The sequence below is a fragment of the Callithrix jacchus genome, chromosome 6 (genome assembly GCF_049354715.1).
Source record: "Callithrix jacchus isolate 240 chromosome 6, calJac240_pri, whole genome shotgun sequence".
Lineage (NCBI taxonomy): Eukaryota > Metazoa > Chordata > Mammalia > Primates > Cebidae > Callithrix > Callithrix jacchus.
The window spans coordinates 107,478,025-107,492,404 of record NC_133507.1 but is presented as its reverse complement, the minus strand read 5'-3'; the positions used below and the strand labels follow the sequence as shown (position 1 = coordinate 107,492,404).

The following is a 14,380-nucleotide window of genomic DNA, read 5'->3' as shown; positions in this document are numbered from 1 at the left end:
TAGTGAGTTCCTGGTTACAGACATGAAACTTTTCTAAAACATAAACATACAGACAATATTCATTGTTAATTATCATCTAAGATTGGTTTTATCTACTCCATAAAGTTTCCCCAAATCCTACCAATCTATCATTTGGAAATGATATTCTAGCTCATGTGTGTAAATTTTGTCTCAGATTCATGAAAGCAATAATTCACAGGCATCCTCCAGAGAAGCCCTCCTAGTGGTAGCTACGTATAGATGTCTCCCTCTTCTGTGATTTGGGAGCTGTGGCAGACTGTATTTTGAAAGATGGCCCCAAAATATCTCCAATCCCATATGTTCTTCTTAAACTTTACCACTCCATTTTTGAAAATTAGAGTCTCCTTTTAATCTTTTTGAGTCTGGGCAGGCATGTGACTTTAACCAATAAAAGGTCGATGGAGATAACTCTAAGACTTTTGTGGCAAGGAAATGAAAGATGATGTAGCTTCTACCTTCTTCTTTAAGACACTTGCCTTTGGAGCCCTGGGACGCCATGTAAACAGGCCAACTACACCAAGGCCATTGTGTTGTAAAAAGTCCAAAGCAGTTCATGCAGAGAGATCATGTAAAGAAGGCTACATAAAGAGAGAGAGATGCTAGTTCCTCTGTCCCTAAAACTGCATGAGACCCCAACCCAGATCTACCCAGTCACATCTTTCCAGAACTGATCAACAGAAGCTGAGCTTTAATTATAAAATAATTGTTATTTTAAGCTACTAATAAATTATGGAGTGAAATTCTAATTCTGCAATAAATAGTAAGTGGAACATATTTTTATTCTACTATTCCTTCCTTGAATATGGATGGCTCTACTTAACTAGTGGTGTGCTGGTAGATGTTTCACAGGCAGCTCCCTGGGAGGGGAAGTTCTAATCTGTAGTACTTGCTGACTACTTTGGTGTGATTTAAAGTTATCAATGTGATGTCACTAAAAGTAGAGTTGGAAAGAACTACAGAACATCACACCATTATGGTTTTTCCACAATATAGACAAAATGGATGTCAATAGCTTCACGAGCACAGATAGTTGTCAATTTTAAATTAAAATAAGAAATGATAACTTTTAAGATGTATTATCTTCATGTTTAATATACTTTTATACATTCTAAATTTATATAATTTAATATCAAATAATGTATTTTCTAACACCCGGCTTACAAAATTACCAAGAAGTTATCTGTTGGCTCCAACACACCGTAGTACTTACGCTTCTCTATTGCTCTGTGTGTTTCTCAGCTTCACCATAAACATCAGAACTCAGTGGATCCATTTAAAATGACAGAGAAGTTATCTTTTGGGTATACAGAGTCCCACATCTGCATCCAGTTCCTTTCATCCTCCAGCCTGTCTCATTGACTTCCATAGTTTCGGTGACCTTGGGCAATCTGAATTTCTATAAGCATCAAAATCATTGCTAAGAGTGTTTATTAGTGTGTACCACAAGTATCTCCCATTCAACTTACGCAAAACTGAAGTCATTGGCTTCCCCATCATCCTTTCCTCTTTATATCTTTTTTTATTTTGCTGAGTAGCGTCACGAGACACCTGGTCCCTGAGTGCTCTTGAATTTCACCTTTTTTCTTCTCTGTCCTCTTATTCCACTGGCTTTGTTTTCTCAACTTTCTTTACTTCTCTCTGCTTGAGTTGTCACTATTATAGTCCAGGTATCGATTCTTTCTTAATAGATTATTTTAACAACTTCTCGAGCAGTCTTCTTATCTCTGGTCTTACACTTATCCCTTCTTCACACTGACCTCAACGCTGCCTCTCCAATCATGCTGTTTCTCTAGGATGTGCCTGTTTGTGCAAGGCTTTGAGGGGTGGTCGTGTGTGTCACAGGCATTATTTTCTCTATGATTTTGTTGTCCGGTGAAGGCAAATAGAAGAGTTCCTCTGGGGCACATACAGATCTATACACGTGCCTGCATATATACAGTGTGTTAACTCAGATCACATACTAAGTCTAACAAATAGCCTTAGTTTCCCTTTTGCCCAGTACCTATCCTACTTGTGGAATTTCATTAGAGTTCTGGTATAGGGTTCAGGTGCTTATTACTCATTTCATTGCTTTTCTCCTTTGTACTGATATTCTCTAGCTCAGGGGCTGCCAATCTTTGGGCTTCCCTGGACCACATCAGAAGAAGAAGAATGGTCTTGGGGTACACATAATATAGATTAACACTAACGATAGCTAATGAGCTAAGAAAAAAATCACCCAAAAAACGTATCTTGTTTTAAGAAAGTTTACAAATTTATATTAGATCACATTCAAAGCTGTCTTGGGCCACATGTAAGCTGTGGGTTGAACAAGCACAAGCTTGCTATAGCTAATCCAACCAATTGAAGTTAAAATCTATCTGAAAGATATTTTCTATTGTCCAGAGACTTAATTTTGCACCCTGATTGCACAATGGAATAAAACGATAGAAGTACAGTTACAGGCACTTGATTTAATGTCTAGAGAAAAAAGAATCCCTAGGGAGTTGAGTCACTTTGATCAGCCTTAATTTATAACAATGAGACCATCTGGGTTTTATTTCTGTGGACATCAATTTTTTTGAAAAATCAGTTAATTTATCTACTCTCTACTTTTGAGCTGCACCATTTCCTTTAAGTGACAGTAGCTACATTTGCAAAAATATTGGATTTTTTTTATTAACCCTAATTTATATACTCAGTATTTTAATCTTAATCCTAAAGTGTTTAAGTTCAGCACGAATTGCTAGAATGAATAAAATTCATTGGATCATAAAATAAGATAGAAAAGTTAAATGATCCGAAATACATTTTATGTGAGACTTTCATTTTTCAATAAAGCTTCAGAAAACATGCCCATATTCTACAAGAAGGAATATATTAAAGCCACATTGGAGATTTCAATAATTTCTCGTGTTCACGATGGATTATTTGGGTATTTATAACTGAAGGGAAATGTTTTTCATCAAAATATGCTGAATTATATTTTCTAGGGATATTTTTCCAATACACTCTCATACGGTAGACTGAAAAAAACAGCTTTAGAAAACAATTTATCTTGAAAATCATAACAGATTTTACTGAAATATCTTCATGTTCTTAATTCCCACATAGAGAGTTTTTCTGTTCTTTAGAATCTGGCTCAGTACAGACAGCAATACATAAGAGTTGTTTTCCCTTCCCTGGCACCTGCCTACTGAATGCTATTTTGTACTTGTCAACCACGTCCAAGTGTTGTCAGCCTACCATTTGTCAAAGGCACAAATGCCACTTGCAGAGCTTTACTGCTTCACCTTAAAAAGAAAGGATGGCATTTCCACACAACTGTCATGGGACTGTTTGCTATGCCACTTTGTTTTGATTGTTTCCCATACAGAAGGGGACAGATCCTGAGCTTCGGGTAGAAAATAAATTGTGATGAATATTACTTAAATCCTGATGGTGTGTGGCTTTACCAGGAACATTTATTTATTCACTCAGCCATCCCTGTTTTCATTGAATGTTGACTTTAGCAGTGGTTGAAAGTGACTGAGCACTTGGTACCTTGCAAGGCCTGTGCTCAGTACTTTAAACATTATCTCATGCATGTCCCCTTACAACTGCAGGAGGCATTGGTAGATTACACCCATTCTGCAGAGAAAAAAACTGAAGTTCTAATAACTTTTATGTGGCCAAGTATTTTCTTCTCTCTACCCTTGCTATTAGCATTTAGACAGGAATATCCAGTCCTGTAATCAGTAGAGAGGGTGATTTCTGACTCTAGAGATAGGGTTGGACATTAGCAAATAAAATTGTAGCATGACCAATTAGATTTAAATTTCAGATATAATTTTTTAGTATAATGTGTCTTGTGCAATATTTAGGGCATATTTGTATTAAAAGTATTAGTTGTTAATTTCAAATTCAGCACTAAATGAGTATTTTGTGTCTTATCTGGAAACACTGTTTATAAAGCTAGTTCAAGCTATTAAAAAAAAGTAAATCCTGTTAATGTCTTATCAACCCAAACTCCTATGGATACAAAGCCATTTGTCACACTCTAATCTTCCCTTTGGTCCCAGCTGGCCTGTGTAACATGTAAGACGATGCATGTATCTCCACTGAGTGTCACCTGCAACCTTCCACAGGTCCCCAGCTAACTAGACCCCTCCTGTCTTCGGCTTCTAGTCCATGTATCTGTTGCATTCTCTGCAGTTTTGATTTCTGACTCAACTGGAACCTCCTATTGACCTCTGAGGCCTTTTGCTCTCTCTGTCCTGATTACTGATGGTCATTGTTTGCAACAGGCCTGTCAAGGGTTCTGCAAGTCCCCCTGGGCTGTCTGAGATACTATTTTTATTATTTTCTCAACAGACTTAGAAAAAGTGTATTTTTTCCATGACAAATATAAAGTCTGGACAGTAATGAGGTAAAAGTGAATAAAACATGGGACTGGGGTGGAGAGAACATAACAGATTCAGTATCATCAAAATAGAAGCACACAGCACAGTGGAGACTAGAAAGGAGAGACTTGGGCACAGGTGTGTAAGTGGAAGTTTCGGCAGTGTTTTTGACAGTGGTAGATGAAAACACACATCAAGTACTGCCTTCCAGTTTGTTCTTCTTTGGATACAAATGTCTACAAAACCTTGAATAGGCTCTTGTTGCTTCTAGGGCCGTGGCAGTGGTGAAGCAAGCAAGGCACTTAGGGCACAACATCTAAGATTAAATAATGACTTATAAGTATCTGGGACCTTGTGAGTTCTTAAAAAATGCTGATTCTCTTAAGCAATATTCTCTTAATGTTGGTTCTCTTATTGTCGGTTCTTTTAATGTTGGTTCTCTTATTTCTGTCTTGGAAATAACTGCTTATTACAATGGAATTTAATTAATAGAAATTATTATATGAATAAAATAGAACATGAACTCCTTTGTCAAAAACCATGTATAATTGCACAGGAAAATGAGCACTGCCTTTGGAGCCGTGAATCTTGGGTTCAAGACTTAAATTGATCACACCCTGCATCGTTTATACACTTTAAATCAGCTTCATTTTCTATAAAATTATGCATGTAGAAAGGCTTTTCCTCAGAATTATTTCATTAATGATCCTGTAGTCAAGACTGCTGATAAAAAAATGTTTTTATTTATTTGTTTGTTTTTTTGAGACAGAATTACCCTCTGTTACACAGGCTGGAGTGCGGTGGCATGATCTTGGCTCACTGCAACCTTCACCTCCCAGGCTCAAGCGATTCTCATGTCTCAGCTTCCCAAGTAGCTGGCTGTGTGCCACCATGTCTGACTAATTTTTGTACTTGTAGTAGAGATGGGGGTTTTTGCCACATTGGGCAGGCCGGTCTTGAACTCCTGGCCTCAAGTGATTCACGAGCCTTGGCTTCCCAGAATGCTGGAATTACAGGCATAAGCCAACGTGCCCAGCCCCCCCCAAAAAAGTTTAGATCTCTTGATACTAAGATTTGTGACATGACTTTGGGTCAAAATTGTAGAGAAATTTGTAAGCGTCTTTTTGAAATAGATTGTTCACCACAAAAAAATGTTATCATTAGCAACAAAACCCAAGCCGAGACCAACATAAAAGAGGAGTTAAATCACCAAGATGGCTCTGAACTCTTAAAAGCACGTTCAAATTTTAAGGCTTTAAGACTAAGATGGTTTGCTAGGCATCAATAGTTTACTGATACATCATCCTTTTAGTTCTGCTTCATCTCCCATTGATTCTGAGATTTCCCTAGTTCTTCTGGGTCCAAAGTCATTTCTCCTTCTTCTAAATGTATCTGGTATATAACATTTGCATCATCAATGGACAATTAATATGTATATTATTCGATCCCTAATCTGTTAGCAATTGCCCTGTTTAGGAGAATCCAGTACCACTTTAATTTCATAATTCCTGGCCCATTACCTTATGCAGCTCAGGGGATATATAAATATTGATTCCTTTGATTAGCATACCTTTTTGTTCAAATGCCATATAATTTTTATTACTAAAAATAAAAGTTGGTATTATATATGTTCTGAAGTACTAGTCCTTAACAGTTCTGATTTAATTAAATTAGGGTGAGGCCTAGGCATTAATAACTGTTAAAATTTTCCCAAGAGATTATGATGTATATCAAGGATTAAGAATCACTGTTTTCAGGTTGGCTCAGAATGGATTAAGTCTTTAGAAGACTTATTTTTTAAGGAGTTTATTTTGCCATGTTCACGTTCATAGACTCCCAGTAGAAACCATCCCCTGCCCCTTCATAATCTGCTCAGTTCGTTGTTTGTTGATGTCTTTCTGCTCTAGCTGTTTTCCTTATGTCATTCCTCTTCCCAAGAAGAGCTGTATAAACCCTTTGGTTCTCTTTCCTTTAAATACAGACAAATCCTTTAAAACCAAATAGATTCATCAGAGGAAAAAGAGAGTACCAAATGGAATGTTGGTACTTTTGTAAATTCTAAGTGAACAATCCATTTTAAATGATTAATTCCATTATACAGCAATTTACATCTAGTGTCAGCTAATGAAATAAATTAGTTTCAACATCGATTCTACCCTCTTCCCTTTCTCACATGCTCTCATTAACCTCATTGCAAATGTTTTGCCGCAATAATTTCTGTGCCGTACCAGCTTCACATTACTGGACTGTTATTATTGATTACTGAAAATTCAGATGTAAAAAAGAGGAATTGGGCAAGAAGTTGATTACTATGATCAGTTTGAAGTTTAAGGGGAAGAGGAGTCATCCACCAGATATATATTTTCTTTATATATTTTCTAGAGGGAATGGTATGTTTCTGACCAATATACATTTAAAAGCCCTTATATAGATGTAGGTTCTAAAACAGTTTTCAGGGATGTGGCATAGAGAATGTCTCAGTATATGTGTGTTGCTATAACAGAATACCTGAGGCTGGGTAATTTATAAAGAAAAGAGATTGATTTGGCTCATAAGCTTAGTGACTTAAAAGTCTGAGATTGGGCAGCTGCATCTGACAAGGGCCTCAGGCTGCTTCTACTAATGGGAAAAGCAAAAGTAGGGGGATTGTGCGCAAAGAGATCATATGTCAAGAGAGTGAAACTAAGGAAGCCAGGCTCGTTTTAGCAGCCTGTTCACAGGGGAACTAATCCATTCTCGTAAGAGCAAGAATGCACTCAACCCCTTGAGAGGGCATTAAGCTATTTATGAGGGATGCACACCAAAGATCTAACACTTCCTATAAGGCCCCATCTTTTAACACTACCACACTGGGAATCAAGTATCAACATAAAATTTGGCAGGAACACGCCACAATCAAACCATAGCAGAGGTCTTGATTTATTACATCAAATAATAATGTTACATATGGTAAGTACACTTCTGTATTTATAGTACTTTTAGTGCCTCTGGATGGAGCCGTGTCCTCTCACTGGGCGTCTTTGCTTCGGGCAAGCAAGCCCAGCAAGGTGTTTTTAGAGTTTTGGGGAGTTCCCAGTTGATGGTCACCCTTACAGCAGTTGGCAAGATGAAGTTGCGTACTTAACCTTTCTCTGGTTTGCATAGGTAGGATGAAATAAGCTCATTTGAGCTTTAAAAGTATTGTGATGATTATATGTTAAAGTAGAAATAATTTGATTTGAAATCTAACATTCACACTTCTCTTTTGCAGATATTCTCAAAGGAAATATCAGTTCATTATTGGTGATCTATATCAATTCATTAAGTAAGACCTGCCCAAAGTCAGATAACATATTAAATCCATTTTATTTTAAAGTAGAGTTTTGGTTTTTTTTAAACATGTTTAGCTATTCAGTGTTCTTAAGCTAAACCAATTTTGATGAGACTGGCAAAATTGCAGATGGTAGGTATTATTGCTAACTTTATATTAGTCAATCACCCTCTTGGTTAAAATGGTTTTTAATAATTCTCTTACACCTGCATTGTTTATGTTTTCAAGCACCCTTCAGCATATATACACACTATCCTAAAATCCCAGAAAACTTCTGTTTTGTACCAGTTTGAAAAGTACTTAATCTCTCATCTGATTTCCGGACTCCTAGCAAAGGTGGGGTTAGTGACTGGATTAGGGGAAAGTGTAGAGGATTTGTCACCTGCTTCAGTCTTTGCTCCTTTTCTTGTTAGGTGTCTGAACTTAGGTACTCAGTTGAGCCTTGCTGGGCCTCCGATCCCTGGAAGCTGGCTCTGCAGCTTAGCTACCACAGCATGTGGAAGGGCCCAGCTCTCACAGCGGCTCTTAGAAAATTCAAGAAGAAAGAAGACAATAATATATTTTGGGGGAGTAGCAGCAGGATCCTGGATATTCATTTTCTTTTCTCATTACTCAGCAATAGCCCCAAAGAAAGAATAATTTGTCACCCAATAATACAATATGAGTTAATCAGTTTTCTTTCCATTTAGCTGGAATTCTAGGTACTAAAGGCATTTACACTGAATTTTCATTTGGACTAAAAACTTGAGATTGGTAGTCATCTATGCTTTTGATGAATAAAGTTAATTTTTATGTTGTAAAGCTGCCATATTGCCTACATCTTGACAGTCCAATAGGAAAATAATAAAAGGGAAACTTGGTGCTGAAATGTAAACTCTTATCCCCAAACTAAGGCTTTAACACTTAGAATCTGTGGCCACATAATGTTCTGAAATACATGGAATTTTTGTCTCAGTAATTATTCATTCTTCTGGTCAATGGGGAAAAAACAAGTAATTTATAAGAGAATTAGCTTTACTCACTCATTGTAACAATGCTACCAAGTGACTATTTTCACCTTCTATTTCAAACCTTTCATTATCATGTATTATCTCACCTTATTCTCTTAAGGATTTACAGACAAGAATTGCAACAAATGAAGAAACTGAGACCCGAGAAGGCTAAGAGAATTACACAAGATGAGGGAATTATTAAGTGACGAATCTTGAGCCAAATTAGGGTCCCGATTGGCCAAGGACACTCCTATTTCACACATACTACCCCAACATAATTATTAAATTATTCCTCTTCACTCTCAAAAGAGAATTTGATTCCTTGGTCACCCTAAGTAGAACACACGTCTCCTTAGTCCCAGTCCTGTGCCCTCCACCGCACAAAGCTGGGCTTAACTACATCTGCTCCTTCAGAAAATTACCATCCTGCCTCGGTACGTGTCTCACCCCTTTTGCTGCTTCAGCGCAGAGTGGAGAAAAACTGTAGGTGAAGTCAGTGACACCTCTGCACTAATAAAGCTTCTGTTTCCCAGTCAGCTTCCTCCAGGGCAAGAGCTCCTTTACAAATGACTATCAAGAGCATTCATTTATCAGACCTCATGCTGAATATGCCCTGAAGTTTAGTTTGTTTTTCTATCATTACATCTCCCCAGGGTTGCAGTCTAGAAAAGTCTAAATTATTACTGTAATTATATAAAAAGATCAAAGTAATGGCATTAATTTCTACTTACTGGACAGTTAAATAGTTTGACTGAATTCTATTCGATCTGATATCATTATTAATAAATATCAACATTTTTATCTGACATTCAAAGCGTTTCACTTTGTGTTTCCTTCAAAATTTGAATTTAAATTTAAACCACCTGTTCCTTTTGAACACAATGGATCACACTTATTCATCCAGCCTGAATGTTGCAAGTTGATGTGAGATCAGTGTAGGTCTCATTAGCATCAGATTCATGAATGCACACAGCGAAGAGCTGGCAATGTGAAAGGGAACCCAGCAAGCTAGCCTTCAGTTTGGTTAGTAAAATAAAGTACAACTAAATATAAGCCTCCTGCATGTGGATAGCTCTTCACGGCTTTCTGTTGTTTTTGATTTGGATTTGTTTTGTAAAGCACAGAAGCTTTGTCATATAAACAGACCAGGTGTTACCAGAAGTCTATAGATCTAGAAATGAGGCTTATTCACTTTGGTTCATTCACTCTTCTCTTTGTTTTTCTCTTCCTTTTTTCTGTCCATCACCATTCCCTGGAGTTCCATTTCGTCCATTGAGATTTTTCAGTGTTTCTCCTCATTGAACAATTTTCCCACCCTCATCACCCTAAGGTGACGAAGTCTCAAGGACTCCCCATCAGTGCAGGCTTCCCTGCAGATGACCTCCAAATATGGTAGGAATACCTGAGAAGACCTAGTCCCCGACAATGAGGGGCTTGCCTGCAGATACACAAATACTGGTCTTGCAGTGCAGATGGGCAGAAGGCCTGCCCAGAGCCAGCCTTCTCTTGGCACTAAGTATGTCGGGTAATTACAAAGTGTTGTCTCTAGCCTCACAGAGGTTACGGCCTATTTGGGAAAGCAAGCATTAAGAAAATAAATTCAAGGCCAGACACCATAGTTCATGCCTGTAATCCCAGCATTTTGGGAAGCAGAGGCAGGAAGATCACTTGAGCTCAGGAGTTCCAGACTAGCCCTGGCAATACAGCAAGACCCTGTCTCTGTAAAAAAATAAATAAGTTAACAAGACACGGTGTCACACTCCTTCAGTCCCAGCTACTTGGGGGACTAAGATGGGAAGATAACTTGAGCCTGAGAGGTCAATGCTGAAGTGAGGCCTGCACTCCACCTTGGGTGACAGACCCTGACCCTGTCTCGGTAAAAAAAAGGGAAGAAAGAAAGAAAATAAGTAAATAAGTTCAAGCGTGAAGTGATCCACCTGTTCTTATGAAATGACAGAACCCGGTGGCCTACGATTTGTAGAGTAGGGAAGGTCTGACTTTTTAAAGAAATGACAGTTAAGCTGAGATGTGAATGGGAATAAGAGCTGGTCAAGAGATACAAGTCAAGTTTATGATGACTCTTAGAGAAGTAATGTTAATGATAAGATACACTGACTCTCAGTTTAATCTTTCAAATATCAGTATTGTCACTCTCAACACCTTGATATTTATTACCCAGCTTGATTTCAGGGTTCCTAACATGGCCCCATGTCATAGATTCTACCAAGTGTCAGTTCATTCCCTGAGAGATGAGCCCCAGTTCCAGTGTTTGTTGTTGTTGTTGTTTTTTGGATTCTACTTTTATCCAGAGTAATAAGGGATAAGTGATTTAAGAGGCAAATACCGCTGAAGTGTGCGCTGTGAAAACATCCCGAAGAAAGACAGGGCAGGCTGGAGTGATACAGCACTTCAAGAAGGCAGAGAGCTGAGTTCTTCAAGACTGGCTGTGTGTGCAGCAAAATTCTGTGGCCTCGAGAAGCCTGGCTGGGGAACCCAAGCTGGACTGCAAAGCCAGGACTGATGACCCCCAGGGCTGCCAGTCGGAGCAGAGTCTATGTTCTCATAGCAAAGGAGCTCCAGGATAAAAGACTGAAGAAAGGTTTCAACAAGAGTCCTATAAATGAACGGGAGGGCTCATGGGAGGGGAAGGGAGAGATGCACAAAGGGCGCCAACTTTGGTTATGCAGCAGCCTGGATTCAGTCCCATGTGTCACTCCCAGGCTGGGCAATGTAAACTAGTCTCTAGGTCATGCAGAGCCTTGATGTATGAACTAAAACTGCAAACACTAAACTTAGAGACAGTGAACATATGGCAATGAACATCCATCTTGGCACTCAGTAGTGTGCAGTAAGAAATAGATATTTTTATTATCTACAGTTGCTAGAAACCAAACTGGGTTTAAGATACATTCAGACAGGGACGGGTGCACGAAGAACACACAGCAGATGCTGTCTGGAGTTGGGGGGCAGCAGGCTGGGAAGACAGAAAAGCCCCCTCCATCAGGCCTCTTCTCTCCCTGAAAAGGAACAAGAGGAGCAGAGGACAGCATGCATGCATGGCGAGGCCCCGGGAACCCTGACTCAGGCCAGAGCAGCACCAAGACCAAGTCAGTTCCAGCAGCAGCAAGATTTTTTTGATGCGGTGACGGTGAATCCTACAGATCCAATGCCCAGGATTCTGCAGCGGCTGCCGCAGTACTCATGACTGGTGACTTTCCCTCTGCTTTAGGCACCAGCTGGGCTGAGGAGACAAGGCAGTAATTAGAATAATTAGGACAAATCATCACAGTGAATTAATGAATCACCAGCCTCCCCCGGCACCATGATGGGGTTCAACAAAGAGTATAACTCCTGGAAATGCGGTGGACAATAAACATTTCTGAACTTCTGTGGCACTGCCCGTGTCCAGGGGACAGTTCATTAGGAGGAAAACAACTTTCCCTGTTCCAGATTTGGCTGATCTGGCCAATTTAAACATGTGTTTAACTGAATTTTTATTAAGATAAGATCCTGGGGGTTAGACCATGTGACAGCATGAAGGCATTGCAAATGCAATTATTACAGTGGAGCCACATACAAATGATCTTTCTCTAAAAAGTAAAAACACTACAGTGTTCATTTTTCTCCACTCTGGTTCCTGAACAACAGGCAGGATTCCAGCATTTCAGCAGACAGTCATTGTGATATCTGACTGTATTTCATTCACCAGGAATCAGTGGGTACAAAGCACTGAGTATATAAAGCACATATCTGTGATGTAGACACAATGTTAAACATGTGGCATAAAGGCGTTTTTGTTTTAATATTCATGATAATTATATAAAATACATGTCATTATCTCCAGATTACATAAGAGGAAACTAAGAGCCTGGGGTTACACAGAGAAGAAATGATGGACGAGACTCCAGTCAAGAGTTCCACTCGCTGTCTATGCTCTTCTTAACTTGACTCCACAAGTCTCTGTTACACTAGCTTTGTCTTGTTGAGAATTGCTTCTCTGCTCTGCGGCACTTTCCTGAAAAATAAAGCCTGATTAGTATGATGGAGGTGTAGGGTAAAACATGAAAGACTTTGCACTTAGATGAGTGTGCAAAAGCTCCACTGTACCAGTGTGTCCCTCAAAACTGTTCCTCTGTCCTTTGAATTCCCTCAAGACATTTTGAGTTGCTAGTGTTGTTCACTCAGAAAATTAATCGAAAGAAACAAACAATACACTTTGTTTTCCAGGTTTGTAACTTTCATCAATAATGTTCTGGAAGAGCATTTGTAAATATCACCAATGGTGGAAGACCAGTATGGAAAAAAGAACCTCCAGAAAGTATCAGATTGGTGCAACCATTGCTCTGAGTCTCCTAGAGCTAGCAGGTAATAGACGTTTGCAAGGTGGTGATAAATCAGCCAGGAGACAGTGAAGAAAGTTGACACAGATAATATTTCCTCAAGAGGACGAGCCGAAGCTCTGTGATCTAGCCAACACAGGTGTGTGAAAAACAGTTTTAAAAAAATAACTTCAAGTTCCTCATGACTTTGGGGAAATGGCATAATTATCCATCATACCATTTCACTCAAAACCCAATGACTTTGAGATTGGATGATGGCACCCATGTGTTCTTATCTTTCGGACAAGAAGAACTAGCATTAAACATGTTCCCTCATTTAAATCTTGTAACATACTTAAAAGATAGACAATATTTATTGTCATTATGAAGGAAAAAAGAAAACTGAGTCTTGTAGACAGTAAACAATGCTAAAAGGATCACAGGCAGATGCTAATAGAACAGGGATTCACACCTGTCTTTAAGGACAGAATTTCAGGCACCTGAAAAATGACTGTATGTATGTATATATTTGTTTGTGTACACGTGTGTGTACACGTATATATAAATGCATATACTTTGAAGAGTGAAATAATTTCAGTGCTTTTCCAATTACCCTACATTTTTATGTTTACGTCTGTAATGTCACCTCCTTACTACCGTCTTGAAATGTAACTTTTTAAAACGATATATTAAAACTGTAAAGAGGTGATAGGCTAGAAATCCTATTAGCCAGCCTCTTATTTTATAAAAAAGGACTCAAAGCCCCAAGGCAGTGCTGAATTGCGCAGAACTCGCAGAAAGCTGCCGGCTGAGCCAGAACTTTCATCAGGGGCTTCCGTGCCACTCACAGCCTTTATCCTCCTTTTAGTCCTTGGCCTCATCGCTGGCAAAGCATTCAGACACCAAACACACACCCCAAGGGGAAGAAAAGCTATTTTTCATCCCAGATTGCATTTCCTTTTCTGAAACCGCCACTGATTCTTCTTCTGGAACGCCCAGCTATTCACTCTATTAGCATCCTAACTGGGGAAACAGAAAAGATGATTAGAAACAAAGGAGGAAAATCTAGGGAAACTCCCACTCCTGCCTGCCGCTTTGAATGCCACTCCGAGGTCCTCCACTTTCTTTGCATATTCCCTTGCTATGCGTGCCTATTGTGAGCACTAATGAATCCTGCAGCCGGCCTCCCGGAGAGCGCTGGAGACGCGCCTGGCGCCCAGAGAGAAGAGAACAGGGCTCCCCGAAAGGAAGCAGCCAAGTGCAAGGGGCGGAGGCTTCCCAAAGGAACCTGCCTTTGCTGGCTTCTTTTCTTCTGTCTTCCGAAGGAAAAAAGAAGTCAGGGAGGAATTCAGTAACAATTCAGCCAAACACCAAGAG

General features: G+C 39.2%; 1 long non-coding RNA gene across 2 annotated transcripts in view; it reads right to left on the bottom strand.

The window, feature by feature from the left end:
• Positions 1-11,603: 11,603 nt before the first annotated feature.
• LOC128932510 (uncharacterized) overlaps positions 11,604-14,380 on the bottom strand; it is a 61,019-nt gene continuing 58,242 nt past the window's right edge. For both annotated transcript variants that reach the window (XR_013519225.1, XR_008482418.2), the window contains exon 3: positions 11,604-12,699. This is a non-coding gene — a long non-coding RNA (uncharacterized LOC128932510). The remainder of the gene's footprint in view (positions 12,700-14,380) is intronic.